Source organism: Equus asinus, chromosome 1 (assembly GCF_041296235.1).
Source record: "Equus asinus isolate D_3611 breed Donkey chromosome 1, EquAss-T2T_v2, whole genome shotgun sequence".
NCBI classification, from domain to species: Eukaryota; Metazoa; Chordata; class Mammalia; order Perissodactyla; family Equidae; genus Equus; species Equus asinus.
Window position 1 is genome coordinate 89,817,256 of NC_091790.1, and position 19,573 is coordinate 89,836,828.

Here is a 19,573-nt window from a genome sequence, read left to right on the forward strand (position 1 = left end):
GAAAATGCAAGTTCCACCTACCCGGGTCCCAGTATTTCCATTTTAGCCACTGAGCTTTTATCAGCCAGGGAGCTTTTGCTGGGTTTCAAGCTGCCTCAGGAGCCCTCAGGAGCCGGCCTCAGGCGCCATTAATTAAACCCGCTTTAGCCCGGCAGCATGGCTGCAGGGTCAGAGTGTGGAGGATGCCGGGAGGAAGGGGAGGGTCGTGAAGAAGGAAGGGGAGGGCCGTGAAGGAGCACAGAGCGTGGTGGGCGTGGGGAGGGGTGTGGGAAGGGGTGTGAGGGGAGGGGCTTGAAGGAGCGCAGAGCGTGATATGCGTGGTGACGGGCATGATGGAGGAAAGGGTGGATACATCGGTGCTTTCCTAAGAGCTGTAAGCAGCAGTGACTGTGACTCCTTTCAGCCCTCAGGCCATGGAGCAGTGGGCCTTTTGCTGCAATTTGCGCTTGCCCTGAATCTTTGGGGTGGGGCCTTCAGCCTGGGTGAGGCGTGAAGGGGGCGTTCCTGACGCCACAGGCGTCCAAGTCTTATGGCAGGCACCACTGTCACGCTCAGACTTCTCAGACTTGGTCTCAGGCTCACCTGCTGTCTCTATGGGGCGGCTGTGGACTCTTCAGGTGGGTCGGACTCACTTTGGGGGGCTCAGAGCTGGGGTGGGGTGAGCACAGCTCAGCAGGCAGGGGATGAGGGGCAGGGTGGGGGATGGGGTGGAGGGTTCTGTGGCCATTTGGGGTCTCCTGGAGTGACCATATACAATTGAGAGGCTGCTGTTACCTGTTATCAGATGCATAGGACTAAACTAAATGATAGCGGATGCTTGGAGGTCCCAGAGAAAATTCACAATGGAAGCCTCACTGCAGGTGGGGCAGGCTAGGGCCATCCTTCTGTATAGAAGTATCAGGGAACCTTGGGTTGTGTTTCTGGACCATCTGTCCTTCTACCTTGTAGTGAACACAGGGAATGTGTACAGATAAGAGACAGAGGCTGTACCTGCCGATCCGGGTTCTCTAAGTCTGTTCCATTCTGCAGAATGGTCAGCATGGCTTCATTCAAATAACATACTTATTACTTATATGTATTGAGTGTTTGATGCAAAAGAAGTGCTTTGCAAATTAGCTCATTGGGTTGGTCAACATTTGTAAGAGGTTGTTAAACCATTTCACAAAGGAGAAAGGTAAGGTTCCTATAGGGGAAATGTTTACACATAATCACAGTTATATGTCACAGGCAATTGATATTGCCTGCTGTGTGATGAGTCTGTGATTCACTTTAAATTGGTGAGGAGAATCTAGTTATGTATTCTTAAGTTGACAACCAATAAACTGTATTAAGCGTGCCAGTCTGTAAATGAGATTTACCATATTATTGCACATCATGTGATATTCCTTAATAATGAAGCTAGTATGTATTAAGGCTGTGTACAGACTGTATATACGTTTGCGGTTATGCAAGAATAACACATGCCAGATCAGCACAGGGAAGCGTTTGGCTAGAACCCCAAAGAGGACTTCAGCTTTATATACCTACAGCCTCATTTCCCCAACTCTATCATGTCAACTTTCTGCCCCTGGACTCTGGTAGAGATGTCCCTGTCTGAACCAGAATGTCCACAATGTTTTAGGAATCAGCGACCTTCATGGATGTGGTTCTGGGCTTCACCCAGGAAGAATAGGCCTTGGTGGGCGCATCCTGGCAAAAGCTACACAGAGATGTGATGCTGGAGAACATCATTCATCTTCTCTCTGTTGTTGAGTCTGTCAATAAGGATTTATTTACTCAACAAGTATCCAGAGAAGTTTCCACATATCATGCTCCCCTCAGCTCTCATTTTTATTCTTTCATAACACAACTACGAGAAGGTAACTCTGTTTATTGATTTAATGACATGTAGTTTGCCCCTTCACTAGAATATAGTCTTCTTGACCACAATTTTATGTCTTTGTTGCTGCTCTATTGCCAGCACCCAGAACAGTGCTGAAAACTCAATGGATTTTTTTTAATAACTAAAAAATAAGATTAAACAGTTCCTAAGTAATTATTCTGTTCTAAGCAGTAAGCCCAAAGTTTGAGGCCACAGTAGAAAAAACCACCAGGCAACATAAATTTAGGTTATTCTGGATTAACTAGAAACATTTAATTCCTCATTTGTTGAAAACACTGGGAATCTTTACTCTGTGAGCTTGCTCATGCACATCCACGAGTTCCTCAATGCTTTTGGCTTGGTGTCATGGTGTTCCTCCTGCTCTGCTCAAGGACTTACAAGGTTTTCTTCAATGCTCACTTAGTCGTTCATTGAGATCCTGTCCTTTACTTGAGGAATATGTATGGTTCCTAAAAGACAATTCAAAATTCAAGTGGCTTTTCCCCATGAACAGGGTGGCAGGTCTGCAAATAAGACAGAATTTCCCATTGGAGCAAGGAGAGGAGTTGTGGAGGGAAGAAAGGGGATTCCCACAAGGCCTGAGGCTGGGTAAGCTCCAGGCATGTGTGTTCACTATGAGGAAAAGCCTAGTCAGTGAGGGATCAGGACCTTGGTAATGCCAACTGCAGATTTCCTTAAGTCCATGGTCTTTTCAGGAAAGTATGGGAATCCAGTGGGGAAAAATTCTCAATGTTGTCATTATTCCTAGCATTTATCAATGTCTTTTATTCATAGTTTATGTCCTCTTTGGATTGAAAGTTTCATATTGTGAACTTTGCCCTCATCCCTTCCCCTTGATGATTTCTTCTCTCATAACCTTACCAAAATCCGTCTTAGTTTTCTCTTCAATCTTGAGAACATTTTGTAATTGACAGTGCCCTAAAACATGTTTCTAGACACTAGTGCATTGCTCCATTTCACATTCTTGCCCTGTGTAAGGGTCAATATTTGCCTTGCATGCTGTACAACACTTTGGTTCCCTAATGCCTCTTGAGAAATTTATTTTTTAATTGACTTTAGGCAGGAGAAGTAACCTTTAAAACCAAGAAATGGTACCTATACCAGATATCTGCAGGAAGGATCCATCTAACTGCACAGTGATGGTAAGTTTCTTGGGTTGAACCCTGGTCCCCTACGTTAGAGGCCTGGGAATGGGATGATTACTAGTAAAGCACAATAACGGGACTATAATTTGAGTTGGGAGTAAGTGCCATCCCAGCAGAAAGTTTTGCATAATTTTAATTTAGGAAAGATATTGACCTGAGCTCAGAGCTACAACCTGAGTTCTTATAAAAGGAAAATTGTATAAACACGGCTCAAATACCTAGTCTATGAAACACAATGATGTTACAAAATTAACCAACTGTACAGTTGAGGTGTTATAAAGAGGAAATCTCTGGGCTGGTCCAGTGGCACAACAGTTGAGTTCACACGTTCCACTTCAGTGGCCCAGGCTTCACGAGTTTGGATCCCCAGTGCAGACATGGGACCACTTGGCAGGCCATTCTATGGCAGACGTCCCACATATAAAGTAGAGGAAGATGGACACAGATGTTAGCTCAAGGCCAGTCTTCCTTAGCAAAAAGAGGATTGGCAGCAGATGTTAGCTCAGGGCTAATCTTCCTCAAAAAAAACAAAACAAAACAAAAGAAGAAGAAATCTCAATGCATGCAAGAGAGTAACACACCGTGCATATGTAACTTACATAGGGAAGGTTTTTAACCAGGAACTATGACTGACTGATTAGCCTAGAATTCATACATAGAGAAAAGAACAAATGAACGTCTGTGGGCAGTCTTTTAAGTGCCTCTTATCTCCTCCAATAAGCAGAAATCTCACGTTGGGGAAGAACCCATTGAACAGAACTAGTGTGAGATGTTTTCACTCACAGGTTCACAGTGACTTAACATATGTGAAGTCACGTGGGCCCAGGAGGCCCACCTCTGTAAGCTGTTGGACCAACTGAGGCAGCAAAGCCATGAGGAAACACTGAAGTTTCACCTGGAAAATACCCAAGATATTCTCCAGAACATGAAATACTGGTAGGCAGACCAGATTCAAAAAGACAGAAGGGGATGGCCTGAAATCCATAATTAACGTCAGATGAAGCCTGCTTAGGAGCCCAGGGGTGTGCCCAGGAAGTTCAAGATGAAAATCTTGCCTCTAACTTTGGAGAATGTTGTGGACTTTGCTGCTCTGTTCTCAGCCAACTCAGGAGGTTCCAGGGAGAATTTTGATCTGAATAACTTATGGAGGGAGGTTTCAAGGTCATGTAATTTAAACAAGTGCAGTCAAAGAGATGGCTGTAAGTGAGGAAAGCAGGGCTCCTGGAGTGGTGAGAGTCACTAGGCCAGATGGGAGAGATGGGGGGCTGGGGAGGGTGTGGGTACACCAACGATGCACTCCTCGGGTCCCCAAGATGCCAGATGTCTGGGAAGCAGCTGCCACCATGGCCTTTACTGCTGCAGCCACCGCCAGTGCCATTTTCCCAACCACCAAGAACACCACCACAGTAGGCTGGACAGGGAAGTAAGAAGTAGGTTCCAAATTCACCACTGTGGTCTCAAATCTGGACGTGGGAATGTTGGGATTGGGTCTGATAGGAGTCGTTGGGCAAGAGGAATTATCCTGAGGCAGGGGCATGAAGATCCCTGAGCTCCTCTCCAAGTGTCATTTGTTGTATTTGCCTCTGTTGAGCTGAGGTGGATCCCTGCCCCAGAGGTGACCAGAGTCAGCCCACTCCACATGCCACACCACAGGGGGCGCCACCCCACCCAATGCATCCCAGGAGGCTGTGGGACACCACCCCCGCTGCTGGTGCCCTTGCACCGGCTGCTGCCAAGTTCATCATCCTCCCTCAGGAGCCCGGCCTGGGCTGGAAGGAGCCAGAATGTGGAGGGGCTGAGACACAGTTTGGGCACACTAGCTGCCTGGCAGCCTCCTGCTCCAACCAGGCTGATGACAACTGCCAGGGTACTTTCAGGTCTCAGGGCCCTTTTCCCCATCGTAGACCCCAGACAGAGACTCATCCCAGGAAGCTGGAATGGCTGGCCTCCTTAAGACAAAGCAGGCTCCTCCAGAGGATACACCTCTCCCCGTGCCCTGCCACAGTGCACCCAGGGAGATGGCCAGGGGAAGGCCTGCCTTGGCCCTTAGTCATGGATTTCTCTCAAGAGTAGAGCTCTGGGCAGCAGGAGGGCATGGCTTTAGTGACTCCAGAGTGAAGGGAGGTGCCTGCCCCTGGAAGGGCAGGCCTGCCAATTTCCCCACTATTTCCGCAGGGGGCGTGGCATGCCTAGTGTGGCCAAACTCCTTTGGCTAGCATTGTGAGCCCTGTTGACTTGTCAAACATTTACTGCTCCCTGTGTTGAAAAGTTCCTTCCTGATGGGAGGCCTTGTTCTGTCAAACAATAAAGGAGGCCCCGGATGATCAGCATGCAGGAGGGATAGCCTTGCCCTGCCCCCTGGCTCCTGATGGGCAAAGAGGGGCAGAAAGCTATTTTCAAAGGATGGGAGTGGGACCTGAGCAGAAGGGGAGAAGGGGATGTGAGACACAGTTGTAGAAGTTGGGAATCCCAGTTCACCAGCAGCTGCACCCAGCCACCACCAGTGGGCTCCCCCACACTTTCAGTGCCACAAGGACCTGTCCCTCAGCAAGCCCAAGGGCCTTTCTGAGGCCAGTCACCTTTGCTGTGCATGCGTAGATAGAAAGGAGGGTTTTCCCTCCATGGAGTGGCGCTTCCAGAGTGCTAACAGTCAATAAGACCCATGGGATTTGTCAGTCAGTTGGGGAGGGGCGGGTGCACCCACCATCCTCTCTTCATTTTCCTGAGATCCTAGATCTGGTGAGAGTCACTTGAGGTTTCCATGAAATTAGTGGAGTTCTCACTGTGTTGTAGGGGATCTTGTTGAGGTAATGGCTGGCCTCTGTGATATCAGGTCTTGGTGAGGTCAGAGGGGGGGTCTCTATAATGTCACTAGAGGTTTCTTGGAGGTCATGGGAGTTCTTTGTGTGTTCAGGGAGTTCTCTGTGAAATCAGGAGACCTCACTTTGAGGGAAGAGGGGTTCACTATGAGGTCAGTGGAGGTCTCTGGGTGGTCAGACAAGTCTCTGTGTGGGCATGGGATGTCTCTGTGTGGTCAAGGGGAGTGTCTAAAGTGTCAGGGGATGACTCTGTTAGGTCAGCTGAGATCTCTGTCTGTCAGTGAGGGCAGAAGGGGTCTCTATGAGGTCAGAGGTGGTCTCTGTGAGGTCACGGTGTTACCAAAATCAAAGTGGGTTGAATCCTTGCGAGTTAAGTTGGCATGAGCACACTAAAGCTATTTGGGGACATAAACCTTCCCTCGTTTGTTTGTCTTCCAGCCCTTGACTATTGGGGGCAACTGAGAATGCTGTGTAGTAGCTTCCCTCACTTCATCTGTAGTAAGTTCACAGAAGGTGTCAGTTCACACAAGGGCAGTGTGGAAATTAATGGTAACTAGAGAAGCTCTCCTGATGGAGCGGCCATTTTTGCAGCTGCAGCTGCCACGTTATGTCCTTTGAAGGGCTTTACCATGGATCCCAGCTACTTTCTGGGGGACCTGTACCACTTCTAACAGTTTAAGCATCTCTGGCCCATGTTTAACGTCCATGATTCACTCTGGAGACCTCTGTGGCTGGAGGTCACTTCTGGGCAAGCATGGCTTAAAGACCCATTGGAATCAAGGAAAAGGGCAGCAGAGTTTAAGATATGACAGGATATTAAAGAAATCTGAAGGGTCTCTGGCATCATATCTTGATACTGAAGTATTCTATTTTGGGATAGCCAGAGGCCTCATCAGTCACTGGTAGACTAGAGAATTGATGTAGGAGTCCAAACCCTCATAGGTAGGTCCATAGCCAATTTTTTTGCTTTCTTGATTAACAGGCAGATGGCAGCTACTGCTCTGAAGCTTGGGGGCTACACTTTAACCACGGTGTCCAGCTTGCCCCACTCAAAAGCGTCCGTTTATGGTCGCCGTAGTTTATCAGAGAAGCTGATAGCCCTGCATCCAATGTAAAGAATCCAAGGAAGAAAAAACAGAGCCATCCCTTTAGACACATCATATCCCTTACAGGTCAAGAAGCTGAACATACTTAGCTCACATCTGACTCTATCCTCCTGGGGATAGAATCACACCCTGCAGGATTACCCTTCTCCCCGCCCCCATTTTCGATGCCAATTGCAAGTTCGGGTCGTGACCTGTGCTCCTGACAAAGCGGCCGCGAGACCGCAGGTTCCCACCACCCCCTCCCTGGGTTTGAGGGCTCTGATAGAGCGGCTCACACAACTCGGGAGAACCTCTCCCTTCTGAACAGCCACAGGGAAGAGGTGCATAGAGCAAAACATGTGTGGCAGGGAGGAGGAGCTCCCGGGGCCTCTCTGGGTGTGCCACTCTCCCCGAACCTCCACGTGTTCGCCAACGCGGCAGCTGTCTGAGCACCGTCCTTTCGCAGTCTGACGGAGACTCCATCGCCTGGGCATAGTCGATTACGGTCATTGGCCGTTGGCTACTCAGCGTGACCTTCAGCCCCTCTTGCCCCCGCCCCCACCCCAGGGCTGGGGGTGGGGATGGGGACGGGGACAGGCCTGAAACTTCCAAGGCCCGAATCGAATCGCACAGTTGGTTTCCCCGGCACCCAGCCCCCACCCTTAGGGCTTCTCCAACACTCACCTCGTTAACACCAGTTCAGGTGGCGTTGAAAGGGGCTTGTTAGGAATAACACCAGACAAACCACTTCGCCTTTCTGGCTCTGGACTCGTTTCAGGAACTGAGCCCTAAAGTAATTCTCCTAACCAAAGATGCGCCATGTGGCTCTCGTGTGGGCAATCACAGGACTTTTAGGCACTCGGTGCCAGAAACCAAGGGAAGACATTTACTGTTATAGCCCCAGGAGCGCACAGCATTGAGAGCACTAAGGTCACGGGCAAAGCTAGATTCCCCTGTTCTGAAAACTTACTGATTCCGGGAAAGCTTCCTCTTTATGGCTTCTGGCTTCAAGGGGCATATGTTTTACCCGGGGCCAGCCACCTACCTGCTTCCGTTTTACCTTTCCTGGCGTGGCACCAGCTGCTCACTCCACCTGTCCTTGGGCCCATAGTTCCGAGTTAGCCCTGCTTGAATCATGTAGGGGAATCTCTCGCTTCTCAGGGGCTGCTGTATCCTGCAAGAGGGCCATCAGCTCACCTCCCCCACTTTTTGGCGCTTGGAGCTCGGTTTTCTCCTGTTCCCGGCCTGTGGAGGCCCCTAACTCACAGCGCATGTCCCTCCCTAGAAGGGGGTGGGGAACGGGGCATTCTGGTACACACAGTGAGGAATCCTTCAGCAGTCTGGACCCTGTTTCACAGGTCCAGGGCTCCAGACGTCTCCCGGTCTCTCCCTTTCCTGAGACCTCCTTCAGTTCACACTTTCCTTCAGAAAGGTTTCCCTTGTGGGCATTCCACACCAAGAACACGGCTCCACTAGGGAGCAAAGATTCAGCCTGCTCTCCTCCTTCCTGCCGAGGTCACCGGGGCCTCCCGGAGCCAACCGGGGGAGGGGGCTGTCCCTCAGCCCCATCACGTCTCATCTGTGGTCAAGGGAAACTGCCACGGCTCGGTCTTCTTCGATCCCTTCCCTCCCTGGGGACGGTTCGGACAATCCTGCCACCAACGCCCTTCCTCTTGGCAGTCCGCACACCGATTAGCCCCCGACATTGTGGGTGGCCTCCTGGCCCCTCGGTGGGGGCCGGGGTTACTCACCCATGGCATATGCCCCCTCTCCCTCAGGATACCTTGAGGAGACTGGCGGGCCACAGCGAGCAGGGCGGCCTGCCTTTTCATCATCTTGTCTTCCTTTGCATCCTCAGCTTCAAGTCGGTTATGGAGCACCCTCCGTGCAGCCACTCGTAGCTGTGCGGGACTGGTAGCAGGACGGATCGCCAACTTTTGGAGTTTCCCACGGGTGTCTGGAGCACTTCTGAGATCTGAAACACGGATTCGGGATCACTGTACTGCCCCGGGCCTCCAGGTCCCAGTTTGTGTATCGCCTGAGGCAGTCCTGCGGCCTCTGGAACAAAGTGTGTGGGTGTGGTGGGGTGGGGGTGGGGGGGGTGGGCGCGGGGCGGGGAGGGGCGGCTCGGCTTTCCCCAGGGCCCTATTGGACCTGTCTGAATTTAGGCCATTTAATGGGTGGCCGGCTTACTCTTTTCATGGCTTTCAGAAGCAGACCCCGACAATATCCTCCCTTTCCTCCATCCCCAGGATCATTGGGATTCCACCCTGCCTCGCTCTCTGGCACAGCCTGTCCACCAGGCCTGCGGATGTCCGATCCTGGGTCATCTGCCTTACCCGCTTGTTCCCTGGCTTCGAACGGAACGGATGACTTTGCCTCAGGCATGCTAACCTTCTCCTCCAGAAGCCCACAATTCGTATGGGGTGAGAATTCATATGGAGTAAGTATAATAATATTGCTCATAATGTTATTTTTATTATTAATAGCTAACAATTATATAGTGCTTCCTATATTCCAAGCAATATTCTAAGTGCTTTCTCAATGTTAACTCTTTGAATCCTTGCAATTCCCCCATGAGGTAGGTATTATTTCTTTCAAATGAGGAAACTGAGGCACCAGAGAGAGGCTAAAACCAATATGTAACTGATAAATGAAGTCCTCGATAAGGCTGAGTAAATGCAGGCTCTTTGTGTTCGGAGTCTTGGCTCTTGATACTCTATACCTGTTCTCCTGCAAGTCCTATGAAACTCAGAAGCTTGTACCGTGGTGGTGAGGCACAGGGGCTTTAAGCACACTGCTGAGTTCCAGAGCTGACTCCACCCTTGGCTTGGTAGTGAAAACAGTCCTGGATTTGAGAAGCTCAGTATCTACTGCCCTCTCCTCTAGGACCCAGTAGAGGTGGGGGATACAGATGCAAATGTTGGGAGACTTTTAAGTTCTAGGGGCAGGTTGTATCCAAAGAAGCTGAGGGCCTGCAGGTAACTTCTCCTCGCCAGTTTAGCACCTCCCCTACCCCTTCAGCCCCCATCCATGCAGAAAGGCAGCATGAGCCTGGAATCACTCAGGCCTAGATGGAAATCCTGGCTCTGAAATGCACTGGCTTTGGGTAACAACTTAGGCTTCATGATCAAGAAGGTAAAATCAGAGGAAGATGGTGCTGTTGAGTGAGCATCCCAGCAGCTGAGTTAAACGGTAACCAAAATGACTGCCTGACTCAGGGGCATAAGGCTTTAATGCACACACACTTCACATGTCCCAGGCACAGGCTAGACATTCTACACGGCTCCTCCCTTTTCATACTCCCAATAGCCCCAGGAGTTGTGTTGTTCTATACCCACTTCACAGATGAATAAGCTGAGGTTCAGAGACCTTAAGTAAGTTGTACCAAAAGTTGGGCTTCTTTGAATCCTTGTTACCATTATGGGCTTAACTGTATCCTCCCAAAATTCATATGTTGAAGACCTAACACTTAGCACCTCGGAAGGTGATTGTATTTGGAGACAAGGACTTTAAAGTGGTGATTAAGTTACATGAGGCCATTAAGGTGGAGCCCTAATCCTGTCTGACTGGGGTTCTTGTAAGAGGAGGAAATTTGGAATCACAGGGAGACATCAGGAATGCGCTCACACAGAGGGAAGAACATGTTAGCACAGTGAGAAAGTGGCCATCCACAGGTCCCCTACTATCAGCACATAATCAGGAAGGGCAAAGAGGTTTTCTGGTGCCATTTTGTCCCGAGGCTTTATCTCATATTTCGTAACTCCTAGCAGCTCTGAAAAATAAATGTTATGAATGTGGAAATATCAATGGATCTGGGACTTTGTTCTTGCATTATTGTCATTTCTCAGAGGATCAGAAGATGTCATAGGCATAAGCCTGTCTCTCCTAAGAAGGCCTGGAAAGAAATTACAGAAAGTGTAGAAGGCAGGAGCTACTTCTACTATAGCTCATTTCCAGATTCGGGCTAATATCAGATCTTCATTGGATTATTAATGTTTCTTGAGAGTGCAGCTTCATCAAATTTCTCTTCCCTGCCTGGGCCTTCAGCAGCTGATACGGTCATCAGCTGTCTAGCTTGTGGCCCTGCATACCTATGCCTTACCTATTCATATGTCCAAAGTGACATGAAGCTCAGGACGCCATATTTTCTGATTTATGGTATCATTTTTGGAAAAGTTTTATGAGGTATAAACAAAGCAAACTAGTTAAAAATCGAACAATCCTTTTTATTTGAAGAGAATAAGATTATATGCCATTAGAACTCCTCTGCAAAACCCAGGACATATATCTCACAACTTGCTTGACATTTTTTTTTAAAGATTTAATTTTTTCCTTTTTCTCCCCAAAGCCCCCCGGTACATAGTTGTATATTCTTAGTTGTGGGTCCTTCCAGTTGTGGCATGTGGGATGCTGACTCAATGTGGCTGGATAAGCGGCGCCATGTCCGCACCCAGGATCCAAACTGATGAAACACTGGGCCACTTGCAGCAGAGCACGCTAACCTAACCACTCAGCCACGGGGCTGGCCCCCTTGCTTGACTTTTGATAGGTAAGAAGGAGATAGAAATTCTTACCAGTGGCTATCTGGTTGCTAGAAACAGAAACTGCCTTTTGTTAACATAAGCAAAAGAAATATCTTTAAAGGCTATGGAATGACATATAAAATTGAGGGAAAATAGAACTTCAGGAAGAACCAGAACCAAAAAATAATGAGAGATACAGAGACAGAGATAGAGAGTGGGGGGGAAGGGAAGAAGGGAGGGAAGGATGGGTGGAGAAAGTGATAGAGTTAATTGAACAAGGTGGCCACAGCATAGGCTAAGGGAGGGGATGGGAGATTGACAGTAGTCCGTGATCCCAGAGAAGAATGTATTTATATACAAATGGAGGAAGGATACTGGACAAGCAAGTATAAGTGATTTTCACTAACAAAGCATTCCTAAATTACTCATAAGCATTACGTGACTCCCTGATTGTCACATGCACAAGTATTGCTCCATGAAATTCCTGCTTGGGGACTTCACCAAATGTCATCTATTTACACTCAACACCCATTTCCATCTCCTTGTACATTCTTTCTTGTGTTGCAGTACTTCCCATACTTGAGAGGGCTAAAAAGAACGTTTCCAAAACTCCCTTGATGCCACGGTTCCAGAATTGATTTAAGTTCCATCAATGTAATGCAGTTGCATGAGATTTGAAAGGCAGAAGGGGTAGTGAAGGGCAGCAGGGACATTTCGTATATTTATTTTCCGGCATTAGTAGGAACTCCAGGCCCTGGCAGGCATCAGTTTTTCCAGTGGCCAAAAGGCACTTTGCACTGCCTAGTCACCAACCTCATGGTCAGGGGCACGGAGACATCAGCCAGAATTTCCTGCAGTTCCCCCATCTCTGGACTACATCTGCTGAGGCCTGACCCTGAGCCTGAGCCTAGCAGCAGACACCAAACTCCATTCTACTAGCCCTTGCAATAATTCTGTGGATGTCTAATTTCCTATAGTAAAGCCCTTTCTAGTGGAGATACTTAAAGTAGTTTCTGTTTCCTGCATGCACCCTGAATGATACAAGTATCAAAAAGCTCCTTCAGTATCAATTTAATTTCCAGCTTTATTGCACCTTCTTTCAGTGCAATGATATGGTTCACCCATCTTATGGCTCCTTTCCTTGCACAGATGACAGAGTTTTCTTGAGTAATTGAGCAGAGCTTCCTCTGACTTTCCTACAGGTGAGTTGAGTTATTTTGTTCCTTGAGATCACTCCCATTTCCCAGAACTATTGTTGACTATGCTGCTTAGCTTCAGTGGTTCCTTTGTTGTGTTTCATCTCATTACTCCCAGAAATGTAGATGCCTCACCAGTGAAGAAAGACTAGGAGTGATGATTGCCTTGATGGCTGTTCTTTTAGGCCAGTTGGATCATAAAAGGCATACTTCTCCAAATATTATTATATCATGAAGCATTCTCTGGTGATAGCCCTTTGATAGGTACACTTATGGAAGAAGTTAGAGTTGGTATTATGCATTAGAATTTCAGTCACATAGTCCCTTGGATCTAGGAATCCCAAAGCTAGGGACTTATGTTACTGATATCTCACAAAAAATCCTCTCAGATTTACATATAAGTTTAGTGCAGGAATTTTTTTTGGTAAGTGTTTTTAAAAATGAAAACAGCAAAACGATCATTCAGGGACCATTTAATTGAATTACAGTATATTCAATTGATAAAAGTATTCAGCTGTAAAATAACATGGTTGGCCCAATACAGGAACATTTCCAAGATGTAATTTTAAGTGAAATGATAAGGATGAATTGCACAAAATATTTAGCATTTAGCAAGTTTTAAGTATGACAGGTGAAAAAATATGCATTGGTGTCAACTACACATCAACTGTTCACTAATTCCCCTTGGGATCAAAATTCTAGGTTCTGAGGGTTTAGAGTGGGGGGGTGGTATATCATTTTGTGTTTCAGTGGAGAAAGAGAAACATTACCAGGTATTTCAAACAGAGGGAATTTACAACAGGGGATTGTGGGTTGGTTATGCCAGGATTGGACGACTGAGAATGAGGGTATTCATTTCCTAAGGCTGCTGTAGCAAATTACCACAAACTTGGAGACTTAAAATAATAAGCATGAATGAAAAAAGAGAATGAAATATACAAAAAGAAGTGTATATGAGACATATAGGAAATGCTGACAATACTCAGTACACATGTAATCAACGTTTCAGAAGGACAGGAGGAAGAGAACGGAGCTAAAGCAATATCTGAAACAATTATGGCTGAGAAATTTCCAAAAGTGATAGAAGACTTCAAGCCACAGATCCAAGAAATGCTATGGATTCCCATGAAGACAAATACAAAACATTTAGAGCCCACCAAACATGGTATGGTCTAAGGTCTAAAGGGGTATTTCACAATAAGGAAGTGTGGGCCCAACTTTGCATCTCTTCATTGTGGGGCCTGTGAGTGAGGGAGAGGAAGAAGCAGCAATCATGGAGCAGGGCTATAGCATGGCTGCTGATGGGGGATAATTAGGAGGGAATGAAGGTAGCCTCAGAGGCTCATTGATCCCCTCAAACATTGCTTGAAGACCTGTAACTCAAGATTTGACAGAAAAATGGCTAAGAGTTTGCCTTCCCTTTTATCAAGGAAAAAAAATAGCTATAGTAATTCTTACTTACAACTACTTATACAAAGGGACAGAAAACCCAACTCAGTGGGTATAGACCATGAAGAGTTTTTCTTTTATGTAAGTGCAAAGTCTGGCAGCAGCAAGCCTTACAGGTGTGGGTTGATCTAACCATTCAGGTGTCAAAATCAAGGATCTGCTTTCATTCTGGCTCTCTGTTCTGCTTTACTTGGTGTTGGCATAATCTCTAGGCTCTACGTGGTAGTCCTCCAACTTCTCCAGGTGGGCACTCCTCTGCAATAGCAAAATAGCCATGGCAGCTATGTCATCATATCTGTACAGCTCCCTCTTTTGGTAGGTCCTTCTAGGAAGGAGAGAACATTACTAGCTAAGAAATTATAGCAGATATCTCCTCTCACCTCTGAGGCTCAGATTGAGTCTTATGCCCATCTTTGAACCAAGATCGTGATTGAGATACCACGTTAGTCTTCAACTAAGCAGAGACCAGGTTTAGAGTTGGAATTGGGGGTTAATACTACCAAACCACAGCACTGGGATGGGGGAGGAGTGGTCTCCACAAAGCAAAATATAGTTGCTAACAGTAGAAGTGGGTAATCACCAGAGGAGGAACAAATGCTGAAAGCCAAAAAAAAAAAAAAAAAAATTAACTCAAATCACATGGCATGACACTTGACCCACTTCTCTTCCCTTTTCCTCCTGGGTTAGCTCGGCTCTGTTCTCAACTGTTGCTTGAATGCACCAAACACCACGCCCTTGAGGCCTTTGCTCTCCCCAGAGCTTTATCCTGGAATGCTCTTTCCTCAGACATTTGCTTGGCTTTCTCCCTTGTTTTTCTATTCACGGCTCTATTTAAATGTCACTTCAGAGAGGCCTTTGGTGAATTCCCTATCAAAAATCGCAACTGCATTTCTATCTACCCCCATAATTGGCTTTGGTTGTGTTTATAGCATTTATCACTATTTGACATTATTTTATGTCTCTCTTTGTCCTCACCACTGGAACGCACTCTCCCTGAGAAGATTCTCTCTTGCTCATTGTTGTATCGTGGTGCCTAAAACAGTGCCCAGCATGTAGTAAACATTAAACAAATGTTTGTTGAATGAATGAATGCGTTAGAATCCAAGACCTAACCCCACTTCTGTAATCTTAAGCAGGGAACTGAAGCCTTTATTGCCTCTGTTACCTTATCTGTCAAATGGAGATGCTTTCTACCACAGAGCATTATTCTTCAAGTAAGAAAATGTGTGGGAAATGTCTGGCATGTACAGATCTTTGATATATATTATTCTCACAAACATATATATTGATGTATATATATATATATATATATATATTCATTCTCACAAAGCTTCATTCAGTGGACCCAATGAGGCCAGAATCCTTTATTTAAATCAGTTGTTATCGACCCTGGTGTCACTTTAGGATTACCGAGGGAATTCTTCACAGGTGCTGAGCTTGGTTCTCACCCTGAGTCTCTTATTTAATTGGCCTGGTGTGACGCCCAATCATTGGCAATTTTTAAAGCTCCCCAGCGGGGTCTAATATGCAGCCAGTGCTCAAGACCACTAGTTTCTAGTCATTGGTGGGCTGATGGCAGGGCTGGATGTGTAACCATCAGACTCATGGAAGCATTGTAAAACCTGGCCCTTCCAACACCTGGAAATCTCTAGAAGCCAGCTTGGCTTATTTTCTCCAGTACAAACCTTCAACTGGCAGACTACACAGATGATCCTTCCCACTGTGTTAGAAAGAAAAAACATCAGCCCTGCCTCAGATTTCTCAAATGATTTTTACATGTGCAAACCATGACCTGTTTCCACGCTTGTAGATGTTAGGGGGGAGAAAGGGAAGCTTAAAGGAGACCAGGGAGACTAGTGTGTATTTTCTTCTAAAGAAACTTTTAAAAGTGCAGAGAAACTGGCGTGGGACAGGGTCTAGGATCTAGATCTTATACTAACAGGGATGATGCATGTGAACAGTGCCCAGGACAATTCCTGGCCCATCGTAATTAGTGTTCAATTAAGCAAACTAGACTTGCCTAAGGTGTTATGATAATAATGACACAACAAACAATGAATCCTTTTTTTGAGCATCTTCCCTGTGTTAAGTATTTTAGGTAGGTAATTTTTTATCTCTACAACATTACGGTAAATCACTGGTTTTCTCCCCTTTCACAACTGGCAAAATTAGGATCTGAAAGCTTGCAGCTGGGAGAGGGAAGACTCAAGATTAGCATTCAGGGCTGACACCAAAGTTCATCTTCCTGCCTGTATACTCTATACTGTTTCTAGAATCCCCTTAACTCTCAAACTCTATGACTCGGAGCAACTTGGACCTTTTTCACCTGCAGTAAACAGAAAGCTTTTCCTTCACTTAAAATAATGTAAATAGTGATAAATGCTAGGAATACAACCGAAGCCAATTGTGGGGGTACTGGGTTAGAGATGCTGTTCAAACCTCATCCCATTCAGACCCTCTGACTATTGATAGGAGAGGGAAAGTGGAAGAGAGAGGTTTTGCCTGATCTTTGAGGCATACACCTGTGTGGAGAGAGGGGGCAGAAATGCCTGGTTTTCTGTTAAGAGGTAGGGCCATGGGAGGAAGCTGCTGCCCACTCCTCAAACTGTGCAAGTCCTCCTGATTCAGGGCAGTTCTACAGGCTCTTGTCTCTGCTTATCTGGAACTCTCTGCTCCTTGTGAACACCCACCATCACCTTTGCCTAGAAATTCCTATTCACCCTTTGGATCCACAGTTTAAGTGTCACTTCCTCCAAGAAGCCTCCTCTGGTTCTCCACCACTCCCACCCCTACCCTAAAACAAAATATTTTCACATCTTCTTTTGTTGTGTTTATGGTAGTTTGTAATTAAATAATAATTTTGAGTAATTGTTTAGCGCCTACTTCCCCTTTGTCAGCTCCATCAGGGCAGGAACCAGATCTTTCTGATCTACCTCCATATCCCCATCGCCTAACACAGTGCCAAACACATAGAAGGGCCTCAACATTTTATTTGCCTGGCTGTAAGTGTTACAATGAAGAGACCAAACTTAACCCTTCCATTTTTTCTATCTTTCTCAGGAAACAGAGGAAAGGGAACCTCTGCCACTCCAGTGCAGCCTGACATTCCTGAGATGACTCAAGACACAACTAAACAAATGGTATGCACCTGGGTATGTGGAGCTTGAGGAAGAGCTTCACTCATCTTTCACCTTCTATTCTCTGATGCTGGGTAGGGTCCTCCTTTCTGGTTTTTTTTTTTTTTTGGTGTTGTTCATTTATTTTTTTAATGATTGGCCCTGAGCTAATATCTGTTACCAATTTTTTGTTCTTCTTCTCTCAAAATTCCCCTAGTACATGGTTTTATATTCTAGTTGTAGGTCCTTCTGCTTCTGCTATGTGGATGCTGCTTCAGCATGGCTTGTTGAGATCCATTCCCAGGATCTGAACTGGTGAAGCCCTGGGCTGCTGAAGCAGAGCATGTGAACTTAACCATTCGGCCACGGGGCTAACCCCCCCTTCTTGGTTTTTGGTTTCCACCCACCACCGTGATGTCAGACTCTCTTTGACTTTGAGAATCTCCTCTGGCAGAGAAGGGAGGTAGAAACCTCTTCAAGTGTGGGGTGGTTCCTGCCTTAGCTGATATCGCTGCAGAAACCTCTCTCCACAACCTGGTCATGGGCTTGGCACCTGCCGCAAGAAATTGGACCTGTAGCATGTGCAATGGTTCTGAAGCCTGTGACCAATCCTCCCACTGCCATCAAAATAAAGGGTGGTTCTGAGACCTATTTCAACATTTTTTTTTAAAGATTTTATTTTTTTCCTTTTTCTCCCCAAAGCCCCCCGGTACATAGTTGTATATTTTACTTGTGAGTCCTTCTAGATGTGGCATGTGGGATGCTGCCTCAGCAAGGTTTGATGAGCAGTGCCATGTCCGCACCCAGGATTCAAACCAACGAAACACTGGGCCACCTGCAGTGGAGCGCACGAACTTAACCACTTGGCCACAGGGCCAGCCCCCTATTTCAACATCTTAAATTCAGCTTCCAGAGACTGAGGGTGACCTTTTCCCCAGACACCACATTTTAAAATGTAATGGGCTCTTTGATTTTGCAAACAAAATCTTGCAAGCAGTTAAATTACATTTTTAATATTCCCGGCACTTAGCCAGGAAAAGATGCAGACAGAATTGAAAAGCATCCTGAGGTTTTCTGTCGTTGTTTTTATTTAAATGCCCAGATTAGACCATAATTCATCTCAAAATGGCAGGAGGCCTCTTCATGCACTTCACACTTCAAAATGTCTTAGAAAATCATGTCAATTTTGGCAAGCCTCTTGCCATGCCAGAAACAACAGCAGATGCTTTTCTCCTTGAGTATCATCTATTGTGAATCAGATTATTAAAAAATACACCTTGCTCTTTATTTTTGCCTCTGTTTTGAGGATTTTATGGCATCTCTGCAGTAATTGATTTGTGTCACATTCCTGCATAAGTAGCATTCATTGTCCCACTTTTTAGAAGGGGGAATTGAAGCAGAGGTGTGGTAAACCAACTTTCTTATGATCCCGGAGAAACTCACTCATTCATTCACTTGTTCATTCAGTAACCATGTCTTGAGAACCAGCTATGCCCTGGTCACTAACCAGACCTTGAGGATACATAAACGACTATCTCACAGGCCAGTCTCCAGATCTCTGGTAGAAGAGAGAGTCAATAAATGATTACAACATTCCACGATAAGTGCTGAGGTGGATAAAGGGGCCACAAAGAATCGCCCCTCAGCCAGCTTGTCTGTAAGAGAAGGCTTCCCACAAGAAGTGAAATATGAGTCAAATCTTGAAGGATGAGTAGGACCCCAACCATCCAAGGCCTGAGTGGCAAGAAGGGCTTTTACAGCAGAGGGAGCAGCATGCACAAGGCACAAAACAGCTTCGTGTTTTCTGGTTTTAGGTGGTTGGAGAAAAAGATGTATATGTGGGATTGAAAGAAGATAGGCAAGAACGAGAACGAGAACAGTCTTACATGCCAATCACGGGACGTGGACTTCCTCCTGACACAGTGGGACGAAAACAGTATAGAGTGTGTTAGTTAGTACTCACTCACTTACTTAGTTCAGCCTAATTCAGGTTCATACAAATTCCCCCTTTCCCTGTCTTTAGTGGTCAAAGAGAGTGTTGATCTATCTGAAGAAATATAAAATTATTAAAATCACTTTTTCAGATCCAAGGACCTCTTTGAACTGTCTAAAGTCATCCTGCATGCAAATGTGCATTTGCCTGGGTAGATTATCTAAAGCCTTCGTTGGATTTCTCAAGTGATCTAAAGCTCTAAAAAGTATAAGAATCACTACTCTGTTTATTTTATGAAAACTTTCAGCCCTTCCCAAAGTTGATTTTATCCAAGTAGAATTCTTTTATATCAATCTCTTAAAATTTACTGGTTGCTTGTTATCCATGTGGGTACCATATCATGTACCATTCTATTATTTCAA

At 46.1% G+C, this 19,573-nt stretch overlaps 2 long non-coding RNA genes across 14 annotated transcripts in view; one reads left to right on the top strand and one right to left on the bottom strand.

The window, feature by feature from the left end:
• Positions 1-643: 643 nt before the first annotated feature.
• The window catches only part of LOC139041618 (uncharacterized), a 29,210-nt gene continuing 10,280 nt past the window's right edge, over positions 644-19,573 (bottom strand). Inside the window, exons 2-5 of one of the 8 annotated variants that reach the window (XR_011497144.1) lie at positions 8,715-8,906; positions 7,977-8,105; positions 3,246-3,544; positions 644-2,331 (exon numbers count right to left, since the gene is read on the bottom strand). This is a non-coding gene — a long non-coding RNA (uncharacterized lncRNA). Of the gene's footprint in view, positions 2,332-3,144; positions 3,545-7,976; positions 8,106-8,714; positions 8,907-19,573 lie in introns of those variants that run through there. The other 7 variants (XR_011497124.1, XR_011497114.1, XR_011497119.1 and 4 more) reach the window with 7 other exon arrangements.
• LOC139039786 (uncharacterized) lies at positions 8,863-19,293 on the top strand. 6 transcript variants are annotated; one of them, XR_011497250.1, is made up of 4 exons: positions 8,863-8,999; positions 9,184-9,374; positions 12,607-12,659; positions 13,663-19,293. It is a non-coding gene; the product is annotated as an uncharacterized lncRNA (long non-coding RNA). The 6 variants fall into 6 exon arrangements; XR_011497256.1 differs by having other exon boundaries at positions 9,184-17,242; positions 19,033-19,293; XR_011497241.1 differs by having other exon boundaries at positions 9,184-13,818; positions 17,163-19,293.